We start from the raw sequence: 14,629 nt of genomic DNA on the forward strand, positions 1-14,629 counted from the left end.
AAGGGACAGTAGGCAGCAGTTTTGCCTAGGGTCCCGGGAAACCTTGCACCTGCCCTGGCCCCTCTCTCCTCAGTCCCTCGATGCAAGGAGCCTGTTGCCAGCAGTGCTCCCTGTAAAAAAGTAGAAAAAAATCCAAACAAAAATGCTTCTAGGCAGAGAACTCAGGAGATCTCTCTGCAGTGCACCCATCTTGCTCTGGGCACAGTGTAAAACTGAGGTCTGGAGGAGGGGCATAGAGGGAGGAGCAAGCGCACACCCAGAGTCCAAAGCATTCTTAAAGTGCCCTATCTCCTGCGGAGCCCGTCTATTCCCCATGGTCCTTGCGGAGTCCCAGCATCCTCAAGAATGTTAGAGAAATAGGCAATTAGCAAGACACCCCGAACAAAGGAGTTGTTCTGCAGGTGGTGACCACAGACCACTTTTCGCTCCTATGCTTTCTGGCTGATGTTTTGGTCACTTTTGAAAGCTGGCGGTGCTTCACTCTAGTGGTAGCATGAGACAGAGTCTACAACCCACACAAGTGGCTCAGGTAGTGCAGCTCATCCAGGACGGCACATCAATGCGAGCTGTGGAAAGAAGGTTTGCTGTGTCTGTCAGCGTAGTGTCCAGAGCATGGAGGCGCTACCAGGAGACAGGCCAGTACATCAGGAGACATGGAGGAGGCCGTAGGGGGCAACAACCCAGCAGCCGGACCGCTACCTCCGCCTTTGTGCAAGGAGGAACAGGAGGAGCACTGCCAGAGCCCTGCAAAATGACCTCCAGCAAGCCACAAATGTGCATGTGTCTACTCAAACGATCAGAAACAGACTCTATGAGGGTGGTATGAGGGCCCGACGTCCACAGGTGGGGGTTGTGCTTGCAGCCCAACACCGTGCAGGATGTTTGGCATTTGCCAGAGAACACCAAGATTGGCAAATTCACCACTGGCACCCTGTTCTCTTCACAGATGAAAGCAGGTTCTCACTGAGCACATGTGACAGACGTGACAGAGTCTGGAGATGCCAAGGAGAACGTTCTGCTGCCTGCAACATCCTCCAGCATGACGGGTTTGGCAGTGGGTCAGTAATGGTGTGGGGTGGCATTTCTTTGGGGGGCCGCACAGCCATCCATGTGCTCGCTAGAGGTAGCCTGACTGCCATTATGTACCGAGATGAGATCCTCAGACCCCTTGTGAGACCATATGCTGGTGCAGTTGGCCCTGGGTTCCTCCTAATGCAAGACAATGCTAGACCTCATGTGGCTGGAGTGTGTCAGCAGTTCCTGCAAGACGAAGGCATTGATGCTATGGACTTGCCTGCCCGTTCCCCAGACCTGAATCCAATTGAGCACATCTGGGACATCATGTCTCGCTCCATCCACCAATGCCACGTTGCACCACAGACTGTCCAGGAGTTGGCGGATGCTTTAGTCCAGGTCTGGGAGGAGATCCCTCAGGAGACCATCCGCCACCTCATCAGGAGCATGCCCAGGCATTGTAGGGAGGTCATACAGGCACGTGAAAGCCACACACACTACTGAGCCTCATTTTGACTTGTTTTAAGAACATTACATCAAAGTTGGATCAGCCTGTAGTGTGTTTTTCCACTTTAATTTTGAGTGTGACTCCAAATCCAGACCTCCATGGGTTAATAAATTTGATTTCCATTGATAATTTTTGTGTGATTTTGTTGTCAGTACATTCAACTATGTAAAGAACAAAGTATTTAATAAGAATAATTCATTAATTCAGATCTAGGATGTGTTATTTTAGTGTTCCCTTTATTTTTTTGAGCAGGGTATATATATTTATTACAGATGAGCGGGTTCGGTTTTACTCGGATGTCAAAATGGCATCTTATTGGCTCACGGATGTCACGTGTTTTGGATAGCCAATATCAGGAGAGCCAGAACACTTTTAGAAAACAGATGAGTGAATAAAGACGGAATGCAGTTAAAATGCCGGCTGTTGGGATCCCGACGTTCAGGAGACAGACGTTGGAATCCCGACAGCCAGTGAAATATTATCATACTAAATTCTGAAACCCACTCTGTATACCCACTCGGTTGGTGGGTCCACGCCACCAACCGAGTAGGAACAGAACCTCTGGTGAGCGAAGCGAGCCACCGGGCCCGAGGCGTGGTGAGTGCAGCGAGCCTGTGAGGGGACTCTCTGCCTTGCTGCAGGGATTCAGGCAGATGGGAAGCTGCTGTCGGTATATTGACAGCTGGCATCCCGTCTACCGGGATATAATATGTATTCCATACAGACAATCTGTAGGCAGAAGTGTATTGTGCATGTGATTTATGTATTCTGGTCAGCATAATTGCTGTGACATAAAGTCTTTATACTGTGTCTGTGTGTCTCTAATTCTATCATGCATTTCAACAATAGCATATTAATTAAGCCAACTCACATCATTCTTCTGGCAACACAATGTACTATGTGTGTTTCAGGGAAATGCATTTAATGTGTTGACTGAGACAGTATGCAGTTAGAATGTCCAGTGGCAAACACAGGATTTTTAGAGAGGGGTTTCCAAATTTAATCTGCAATCTCCCACTCAGCGGAACATTGGAGCAAGCGTGGGAGTGTGGGGGAACTTAGTACCGACCCTGGACATTAATGTACACATTGGTCTTTTATATATTGGATACTGTATGTAATACAGTATTAATATTTAACACTATAGTCTGTAGTTAAGTTTGTATCAAACATATTTAACTAATATAAATAAAATAAGTGGTCAGGGAAAGGTTAAACCTCCCATAATAAATACACAAACATAATAGGATCAGTAGGAGACGGAACTGCACCTCCTAAGCTCACATTCTTCCACCTCATGGTAAGGCGACTGTCTCTTCTTCCTGGCAGCTACTCTATGGTCCAGTGCATAGATGGAGCACTGAGATCCACACATATAGCAAACTTGGTAGAAGAAACTGCTACCACTGGGCATGTGCAGCAGCTCAGCTCTGTCCCTTAAACTGCATGATGTGGCTGCCTCTCAAATAATTGTATTATATACTACTGTTATTGCTGTCATAATTTGAACTGCTGGCCAAGAGGAGGGGGGTTTCTGGGCAACTGGAAACCCCCCCTGCGTTTGCCTATGATGTCTTCTCAACAATGACAAATATTCAGCTAATAAACATGTATTTCAAAACCGTATTATATTTTATTTGAAGGATCATCTCTCCAAAAATAAATAAATTTCAGACATTTGTAAATACTGTACTTTTATCAAATTGTTTATCCATGTATATTAAAATCATAAAGTCTTAATTACTTTCTCAGAGCTTTGCAAATTGAACTATGTCAACAGGAAGGGGATAGGACAAACTAAATATACAAATACAGGGCCTGATTAAGGGTTCCAGCTGCCCTAGGCTAATACCGAAGTGGTCGCTTGCCCCCCAACACCAATTTTTTGGCACAGATTTTTTTCGCTCATATACAGATACAAATCTATAATTATGTGTCAAAATTAACCACAGATTCAATTATTGTTTGCTGATATAAATTGTTTTTTTTTTTAACTATAGAAACTTAGACTAATGACAATAATATAAAGTGATCATTAAATATAGTTGTCTAACTATTATATTAACTATACATATTATATATTTATTGAAGGGCACTCTCCAGTGTTATATAAACAATCATTTATTATCACTTTGTACTAACCAAGTAAGCTGCAAGTGATGGTTATGATTTTGTATTCACTGGATGGTGATAATAAATGACTGTTAATATAATATTGGAGAGTGTGATTATCTGTATGGATATATTATATAGAGATTATATATATATATATATATATATATACACGTGTCTGTATGTGTGTAGTGTGTTTTTGTATATATATAATATATACACAAACACACTACACACATACACACATGTATGTATACGTATATATCTAATCTGTATCTGTCCAATAATAGTATTGAAAAACATATATATTTTATTTTTAACATACATTGACAATATATGTTAAATCTAAATGTTCTTTATAATCCTATCATTCTGATCCTTGCTGCAGCTCCCATGCTGCAGCTGCTGTTTACTTACAGTTTAACAGTTACTGTACAACAGAATTTTGGTATGACTAGGTCACAGTCACACCTACACTGATGTGAAATGATGAATCTTATCTCCTCCTTGGCTAGGAACTAGGAAGAGCAGCACTGCTCCTCCACTTTGGCGCAGCACAGAACAGCCAGGACAGGAGCGCGCGTACTGCGAAGAGAAACTTGGTAAACCATGGTTGGGGACAGGCAGTCACCCTCCTGGTCCTGGTGATGCTGCTGCTTATCGCGACCCATGATGCTAATACTAGTGGTCGTGGGCCGCGCCGGCACTGCACTGTGAGTCACAGTGCAGTGCTGACATGGTGCATGACCGCTAGTATTAGCATCGGGGGTCACGATAAGCAGCAGCAGCACCAGGACCGGGATAGTTGGAGAGGAGAGGAGAGAGACGGATGGAATGACCGGGGTGGGCAGCGGGGCGGCACTGACTGGGCAGCATTGTGGGAGCTGGCAGGGTTCGTGCGCATGACGTCATGATGTCCGCACCCACTGTGCCCCCCCAGGACTCTGTGCTTCAGGCTGCAGCCTGATCAGCCTATTGGTTGATCAGGCCCTGTACAAATATGCACTAAAGTACCAATTTATGGTCAAAAAACGGAAATAATAGTGGAGATGCTAGTTCAAGAAAAAGAGGGTATATTTACTAAAGTTCGATTTTGAGATAATTTTATGAATCTGCATTATCAGCTGAAATCAATTCTAATTGATTTTCTAAATCCTTCAAACATTCCACATTTACTAATAATCGATTTTGCATTCTATTTTCAAATTGAATTCAATGTTAATTCATGTTTGGAAGGGTTTTGAGTTGAGTTTATGAAATCCCTTCCAAAATCGAACCTCAAATCCCCATTAATATCCACAGCAAAATCGAATGCAAAATTGAACAGAACTTCCTCATTGCTTCCTATTAGTCCAAATGTAGCACATACACACGAATTAAAGGGGAAACTTTCTCTATATACTGTTTTATACATGAAAACCTAACTGATAATTTATTTATTTTTTAAAATACTTAAAATACTTACAACTGAAATAATTGGCAATAATCTTAGCCCTAATCTGCCTTCCTGCCTGCCTTCCACTTTCTGTGATCACATAGTCAGTTGTTGATAATTGGGGTGTGTGGTTTAATTAATGCGCAATTATGCAATAGACGGTAGCAAAGCTCAATGTCGGACACTTTTGCCAACTTATATAATAATATGCCTTACAAATGATTTAATTTTAATAAACCAAAGGTGCATTCTGTTTTGGATTGGGTGGCTATATGTATAGGTTACTTACCCAACAACCATCCCTCTGGCTTTTGTTTCACCTCATATTTTGCAGGCAGGGATGGTTTGCTGAGGATGTAGGCATCATGACATGAACCAGGATAGCTAGTTACAACACTCATTAATTTAATTTTCATTATATCATTCAACAAAAGTGTCAGATATTGTGCTACACTGCTATCTATTGCACATTCATGGACTAAATATGATGCCCATTGGTATAAAAATGTGCAGTATTTAACTTATAAAACTGCTGATGTTGTTCTGATTATTGTGGTCTCTCAGTCAGATGGTAATTGGCATACTGCAGGTAGGTGTACAACATACCATAACCTTGGACACCCATTATTCCTGCATTCATACTGCTTCACATGCATTTGGGTCATCACAATTAATTCCCTAGCAATAGAATGGTGTTTAGAAGCTCAAATCAAATGTCTAACTTCATTATATTCATTTGGGGATTTCAAGTTCAATTTTAAGTTTGATTTAGAGTTTGATTTCAAATTGATCTTTAGTAAATGAGAGGATTTTATATTGGACTATCGGAAAACATTCATGTTTTTTAGAAATTTGACTTTGAGTGGGATTTGTATTGAATTTGGTGATAGAATTGATTTGTCATTCGATTTTGACTTTAGTAAATATGTTCAATCAAAATCTAATGGAAATCGAATGGGAATAGAATGCCAAAAATCCTTTCTAAATCAAAACCAAATGATAGTAGATTTTGCCCCTGGTGTTTTTAAAGATTCGAAAAAGTGAATTAGCTTATTTGGATCAATGTTATTATTATTTTTTCATTCCTCAGTTCATAAACCAAATGATTGTGCTATTTTTATTCATTTTAAATGCTGAGAAAAAGCAAAGCTTGATATGTGTTGCCTTCCACTTCTCTCTCTTCTACTCCAGACACAGAGTACAACACTGTGGAGGAAATGTATCAAACTTTGGTGAGAAATGAATCAGATAAAGTACCAACCAATTGGATACTAACTATCATTTTTTAAACACAGCCTGTAAAATGGTAGTTAGAAGCTGATTAGATGGTACTTTATCTCTCTTCACTTAATCTCTAACCAAGATTTGATACATCTCCCTATGTGTGAGGAGAGACCATTCTGTCATATCAGTATGTACTCTGGGTAGCTTTGCTGTCATCATCTTAAAGTTGTTACAACTTTGAACTAAAACCACGTGAGCAGGGCAGTACCCGGAGGAAGCGACCTGTGAAGACGTCTGTTCCCAGATAAGGTTTCAGAAAGGATTCTTCATAGCCTCAATATCGTCTCTAGTAGTTTTTACAATAATATACAGTGGCATTTAGCCAAGCAAGCCAATGCATTAGTACAAGTTCAGAAGCAAATGGTAATAATAGAGCATCTTTTTGAAATGTTTGCACTTGGCGTGGAGATTTCAGGAACATTTTCCATTTAATATCAACTTGTCTACTTCTGTGTAGTTGCTCTGAACCTCTTCGGCCACAACTATTATTAATATTTATATTTTGGATGTCACAAAGAGTCTGTAGAGTACAATTATACATATAATAAAACTGTAAGTGTTGTGTCCGTACATAGCAATTTAAAAAAAAAATATATATACTTGTAAGGACTGTTTATGAACTATGGAGAAGAACATGTTTTGCAGAATTTTTGTCTGTCTTTCAGTTTGTTCAGGCATCACACAAAAAGTACTGGATGAATTTGGATTACATTTTCACTATTGTATAGCCTAGTGACTTCTAAAGAACATTTAAAAGGAATAATCTCGATGTACTAACATCAGGGAGAGCAGCAATAAAGGAAAAACCAGTAGCTTGGCACTCAGCGCACTGAAAGTAGGTGTTCCGATCATACTTCTGTGACATTTGACACTGCCCAAGTTACAGTATGCAACGTAACCCAACTTAAAATGAGTACTCTGCAGAGGTACCTAACTGAGGCAGAGCTTCTAGTGGGATGTGGCACAGGTGAGACTGTGTCACTTTATACCTCATATACCCCTTATCTCCAACAGCTTTCCTTTTCAATTTAAGAGTCTGCACAGGCCCGGCGCTACCCGCTCAGCGAAGGGATGCAGTGCAGGGAGGTGCTGGGACGGAGAGGCGCTATCCCAGCTCTGCATCCTTTCCCTGCTGCTGCGCCGTCCTGTCCCCCCTGCTGCTGCTGCCAGCTGCTGTGCCTGTCACTGTATGACAGCACTGGCAGCAGTGCCAGCAGCATAAAATGCCTTCTCTCCTCCCCTCACCTCACCTGTGTGACAGCGCTGTGTACATGTCAGAGGAGGTAGCAGAGCTACACGGGACAAAAGGGGCTGGAGCTACATGGGCCGGAAGTGGGTGGGGCTACATGGTTGAAAAGGGGGCGTGGCTACACGGACCAGGATGCTGTACAGAGGAAGACTGGAGAGTAATTACAGTGGCAATCAGCCAGACTTAGGTAAGTGGAGGGTGAGAGAGAACTGTATATATGTATGTATGTATGTATGTATGTATGTATGTATGTATGTATGTACAGTATGTGTGTGTATGGTGGGTGTGTGTATGGTGTGTGTGTGTGTGTGTGTGTGTGTATGGTGGGTGTGTGTATATGTGTGTGTGTATGGTGGGGGTGTGTGTGTATGGTGGGTGTGTATATATATATATGTGTGTGTGTGTATGGTGGGGGTGTGTATGTGTTTGTGTGTGAGGCGTGTCTGTGTGCGAGCGCTTTATGGACGCTACTACTAGGGGGGGCATTACATGTAAGGACGCTACTACTGGCGGGGGCATTACGTATAACGATGCTACTACTGGGGGGGCATTATGTATAATGACGCTACTACTGGGGGGGGGGGCATTACATATAATGACGCTACTACTGGTGGGGGCATTACGTATAATGATGCTACTACTTGGGTGGCATTACATTTACAGACGCTACTACTACTGGGGGGCATTACATTTATGGACGCTACTACTGGCGGGGGCATTACGTATAATGACGCTACTACTGGGGGGGCATTATGTATAACGATGCTATTACTGGGGGGATTGCATATAACGATGCTACTGCTGGGGGGGCATTATGTATAACACCACTACTACTGGGGTGGCATTACATTTACGGACGCTACTACTACTGGGGGGGATTACATTTACGGACGCTACTACTACTGGGGGGCATTGCGTATAACGACGCTACTACTGGGGGGAGTATTACATACAATGACGCTACTACTGGGGAAGCATTACGTATAACAACGCTACTACTGGGGTGGCATTACATTTATGGACGCTACTACTACTGGCGGGGCATTACATATAACGATGCTACTACTGGGTGCGGCATTACGCATAACGACGCTACTACTGGGGGGGCATTACAGTTACGGACGCTACTACTACTGGGTGGGCATTACGTATAACGACGCTACTACTGGGGGTGCATTACATGTAAGGACGCTACTACTATTGGGGGGAATTATGTATAAGGACAATACTACTACTAGGGAGGCATTATGTATAATGAAACGTCTACTACTGGGGTGCACTACGTATAAGGACGCTACTACTACTGGGGGCATTACGTATAAGGACGCTACTACTACTGTGGGTGCATTATGTATAAGAATGCTACTACTATTGGAAGGGCATTATGCATAAGGACGGCTCTACTACTGGGGGTGCACTACGTATAAGGACGCTACTACTACTGGTGGGGCATTACATATATGGACACTTCTACTACTGGGGGGTGCACTACGTATAAGGATGCTACTACTACTGTGGGTGCATTATGCATAAGGATGCTACTACTACTGGGGGGGCATTATGTATAAGGATGCTACTACTACTGGGATGCATTATATATAAGGACGCTACTACTACTACTGGGGGGGCATTACATATAAGTTGAATAAGATTGTGGTACTCTGTGGCGTAATTTTAAACGGGGGTACTATTGTGTGGCCATGTCCCTTCCTGGCATGTGCTGACCCTTTGTGGGATATGGGAGGGCACAAATTTATAGTTTGCAGTGGGGCGCCGAACACCCTAGCACTAGCCCTGAGTCTGCAGTTTTCTTTAAGTGTCTGCTTCGCTATGATAATCATTCAACAAGTTGCAGAGACCAGCGCACAGGGCTGGAGGTGTACTGTAGATCTCAGGACCAGCTGCTTCTCCCATCTGCAGCTTTATGTGGATTGCTCGCGAGTTAGTAGCACCGAGCATCTATTTATGTTAATCGCTGAAGGAAAAACTGCAAATTTTGTGATCAATGTGTACAATATAAAATATACATTACAGTATTAGATCGCACTACTACAGTATCTTTGTAAAATTAGTTCTCCTGAGCAATAAGATACATAGTATACAGATAAAGTGCCACTATAATGGGATATAAAATGCAAAACAGTACATTCTAGTTAGATTATTAACAAACAATTTGAGCATCTATACTGTAGTCATAATAATAACAAAGTTGTTAGGTCTGAGTCTGATTTGCATGCAGGTACATACCCAGCTGTGATTTCAGATGCAGCAAATATACTGTATGCTGATGACTCAGCCGCGGTCTTGTGTATAGAGATGCCCACTACTGCTGCCTTATCTTTGATAAAGCACCTTTAAAAGGAGCAAAACACGTCAGAAGTATTGGATCTCCATATTGGACATTACCTTGCTGACTGAAAGACCATCAGGAGCCGCAAGGAGACCGCTTACCGTGCATGCAGCACACGAGCAGAGGACGGGGCTCATAGTGCACTGAGGACGGGAGAAACACAAGCTACAGGCGCCAGCAGAGTGCCGGATCCCGCAGCCAGAGCCTACCTCTCACGATACTTGGACTCTCTTTCGCTACATCGATTGCCCTGTCGAGGCTACACGTAAGGCTCCGATTTGGAGCAGACATAACACACTATGTTGCTAATTACTATACAGGCAAATCAACAAGGAACTGTGATAAAGTTTATCCATGTTGGAAATGATCATTATCTTGGCGTCATGATAGTCCCACACTAAGATTCATGGACCTCAAAAGGAATACTAATATTTTATAGTTCATAAATTGGTATTTTTTTATATACATATTGTGCGTACATATTAATTTGGATCCACCTCCATGGTGATATTAAATATGAAATATGAAGTGTGATTTTTATTGTTTATGACTGGTCAAATATAAAAAAAAAAAATTTTTAAATTAAACTATTATATAAACTATTGGAATTAGATTAATTTGAATTCTAGACATACCGTGTATTTTAATATATAGCGCAGAGGGTAATTTGGTTTAGTGTTTCTATTATACACCTGGGGCAATATTTACTAATATTCGTGTTTGAGTCGGTTTGTGTAGTGTTTAAACTCGTTTTGTATCGGGTGCATTTTCATGCAACTTTTTGAAACTATATACGCAAAGTTACGAAGCAGTCGACTTTATGGTTTTCGTGTTTTCCGATGTCGATGCCAGTCGTTTTTTTTTTTGGACCATTCTCGGCCGTCATTGTCATTTGCGTACGTCTTTTGGTTGTTTTTACCGGTATTTTTTCTAAGTTAAAAGCGGCAGGGTTTTTTTAAGACCCCGGCCGCATTTTAACTTTTAGTTTCGTTTTTCATCCCCATTCGTGATTGGTTGTGTTTCAGATGCAGGAGTGTCAGTGCGCAACCATATAAATACGCCCCAAACCGTCCGCACCTCGTGGGTTTACTTAGTGGTGAGGAGGAGGGAGGTTGTGCTGTGGAGGTAGGTGAATTTGTGGTTTTGTGAGGAGTGTTGGTAGCGATTTCTGGGTGTGGTATTGTGTTTGAAAGTTGTCTTGTCATTCTTGTAGTCTTGTTTTTTGTGGTTTTGTCTCATTTTTTGTCCAAGTTATTTTTCTTTATAGTCCCTTGTCAGTGTGTGTGTGTGTGTGTGTGTGTGTGTGTGTGTGTGTGTGAGTTGTGTAGTGGTAGTGGTAGTGGAGGAGTGTGTTGTTTGTCTATTTTTTTCTGTGTTAAGTGTTTAGACACACAATTATGTGTGACTCAGAGGTGGGTGAGGTGGAGGGTGTGAGTGAGGGGGAGGAGGCCGGTCAGGTGGAGGAGGTGGGTGAGGTTGCTGCAGCAGCCTCAAGTGACAGTGATAGTGACAGTCAGACAGCTACGCAGCCACGCACCACTACTAAGACTGGGCGGAATGTAAAGTTTAGTTTTGCTGAAAATGTTGCATTGGTGCGTGAGCTGATGAAGTATCAGCGGCAGCTATTTGGGCCTGAGTCCGCCAAGGTGCCAACACAGAGGAAGACGGTGTTGTGGGCGAAAGTTGTTGCTGCTGTCAATAGTGAGGGGGTGGTCAAGCGGACGGAGGACACGTGCCGCAAACGGTACTATGACATAAAGCGACGTGTCAAGTCCAAAATGGCCAAGGAAGCCAAGTCGGCTCGAAAAACCGGTGGTATCCAGCCCTATATTGCAAGATATCTGGAGTATGAGGAGCCCATGTGGAGTGTAATACCTCCTGAAGTAGTCTCTGCAACCCATGTCCGGGATTCAGATAGGCCCAGGAAGAATGGTGAGCATGTGTATTTGCATTAACATTCTATGACCTTATTTTTTTTTTTTAAATGTGTGTCATGTCACGTTGCATATTACTCCCATCTTCAAGTGTGTGTCAGCAAATACATTGTTTTGGGTAATGTTTTATACAAATGCCAATGTAACATCTTACTTTATTGTATGTCATGTGTTTTTTTCCAGTATATTTTGCATGTGTAGTTTGGACTTGGTGTGTCATTGAATTGTCCTGCAATAATGTTTTCCTTTTGGACATTTTTAGTTTTTTAATTTGGACTATGTTTTATATTTAGGTTATCCATGTGCAATGTTTCAAAAACAGTGGTTGTCATGTTAGAGGCTGGAGTAGTGGAAAGTGGTTTGGAAACCACTTACATGTGTAATGTCATTATTACAGAATGTAATATTTAAAAAAAAAAAAAAAACACTATTTGTTTGTTCAGTTTGAGTTTGTATTTGTACCGTGAAACAACACTGCAGTGTAATTTTTTAATTTGTTATTTTGTTTTGTTTGGCTCATATAGTGGTAATGTGTGTTTGGAGTGCCACATCACAGAGCAATTTATATATTGCATCTGTAATATTTTTCCTTTCATTACAAAGTGAAGATGTGTGTGTTTGTGGTTGTTAATGTATGTATTTTTACTTGTGGCCTATGTCAGTGTCCTGTACATGTTTTCCTGTGTTGAACTTTCCATAGTGCATATGGCTATTGGACAATGTTTACTGCTTTATGTAGTGTTTTTTTTGTTTCCGTTCCTTATGTTTTTCATAAAAATAAAGCAAGCATTTCTTAAAGAATGCATGTTTATAAGCATAATGGGTGGATGTATCAACAATAGCATGAATACATGAGTGTTTGTTTTTTTTTACAGTGTTTGAAAAAAGCAGTACTACTCGTCCTCCAGTAACTCCCAGCACATCTGATGATGATGACGCTGCGGAAGCAGGTAAAGTGTCCATTGTAGTATAGGGTATGTTTGTAAAGGAATGGCCATAACAAAATTGCACTTTCATTAATAGGTCCATCAAAAGAAGTCTGGAGCAGCAAAAGTGGGACTTCTGTAAGACCTCACCACAAAAAACCTGTGGCAGCAAAGAAAGCAAGGTCTGATGTCCAGGGCCAACCACAGCAGGCTACCCCGCCACGGAGATTATCGACAGTATGTTTGGTCCCCCCACTCCAAATTTTGAACACACCTCCAAGACGTCATCCACACTCCCCTCATCTTGATTGTGAGTATCAAACTGAAATAAATGTAAACAATGTTAGATCGTAATCAAACTTTTTCTTAACCACATTAAGTTAAAACACATCAAAAACTTATATACTTACCGAAGTAAGTAAAACATGAAATGGAATCCAAGCAAAATGGCCTTGTCCACATCCAGTAAAGATATGTATGTCCACTTGAGCCATACAGTAGCACATTGTGTGTAAGATGCTGCAACAGAAACTCATGTTTAATGTTTGCAAATAGTAAGGTTGTTTATCAAATTTTCACATGTGTGTTTGAGCTCACATTGCCAAATAAATATAAAAACATTGCTATGTTTGTTTTAGAAAAGCTATAAGGTAACACATTGTGGATTACAATGTGTTTTTATGGTGGAGTATGTCTGATCTACAATAAAACTAAAGTGTTTGCTTTCACAATTAAGTAACCAGACACATTTGCCACAAATAGGCATATGTATGTATTTAAGTTATTAGTGATGATGTTGCTAGGCAGAATATCTGAAAGCAACAGTGAATGACATGTGTTCCATGTGTAGTGATTTGTTTTCATTTATCAAACATATGGATAGCTAACGGCAAATTTTTCGACATTTCAGCTTCTAGTCCTGGTAACAGCATCCCTCCGCAACAACAGCAACACAGTGACATGGAGGAGACAATCATCTTAGAAATGCAGCCATTAAGCCAAGGAATCAGCCCCCCAGCACCTGTGAGTACACCACCACAGCAAAGCACACCACCACCACCACCACCACCACCACCACCACCACCACCACAGCAAAGCACACCACCACCACAACACAGCCCAACAACATCAGTAACACAAGGCCCTGATCAGGTGTTTTGGACCATTTGGGCTAGACAGCAGGCCACTAATGAAGATTGCCTGCATAGGCAGACACAAATGTTTGCAAGCCTACCATGTCACCTCAGAAGAATAACCAGAAATATGAGTAGACAAAATGAACAAACAACCAGAATTGGCAATACAATGGAACTCATGTGTACAGACATTACACAGGTCATGAGCTACTTACAGCGCATAATGGAAGAACAGCACAGACTAATGGTAGAACAGCACAGACAACAGCAAAGTTATATGAACATTTTTCAAAACAATCAAAAGATTAATGAAAGTTTATTCCGAATTGTAGACAATCAAAATGCTGCTACACGTGAACTCAATGCCACCCTCACTAACCTGAATTAAACACTCAGATCCATGCACCAACAGCAAACAAGCAGCAGTTCTGGTACGACTACTCCAAATATCACGCCAGTCTCATCACCACGAAGATGCTTTACCAGAGCACGACAACATGACAGTGCTAAAGGCAAGGGCAGGACAAGCAGGCACCCAAAAAAAATTAACACAAAAGAAACATATTTTACATTTCTGAGAAGTAATTCAAAATAGTTAGTAAGTGTATGTTTGGCAAAATATATATAACACTTAGCTCCTTGACAATTTATACAACATCATTAATTATAAGTGGTACAAAC

This window comes from Pseudophryne corroboree, chromosome 1 (genome assembly GCF_028390025.1).
Source record: "Pseudophryne corroboree isolate aPseCor3 chromosome 1, aPseCor3.hap2, whole genome shotgun sequence".
NCBI classification, from domain to species: Eukaryota; Metazoa; Chordata; class Amphibia; order Anura; family Myobatrachidae; genus Pseudophryne; species Pseudophryne corroboree.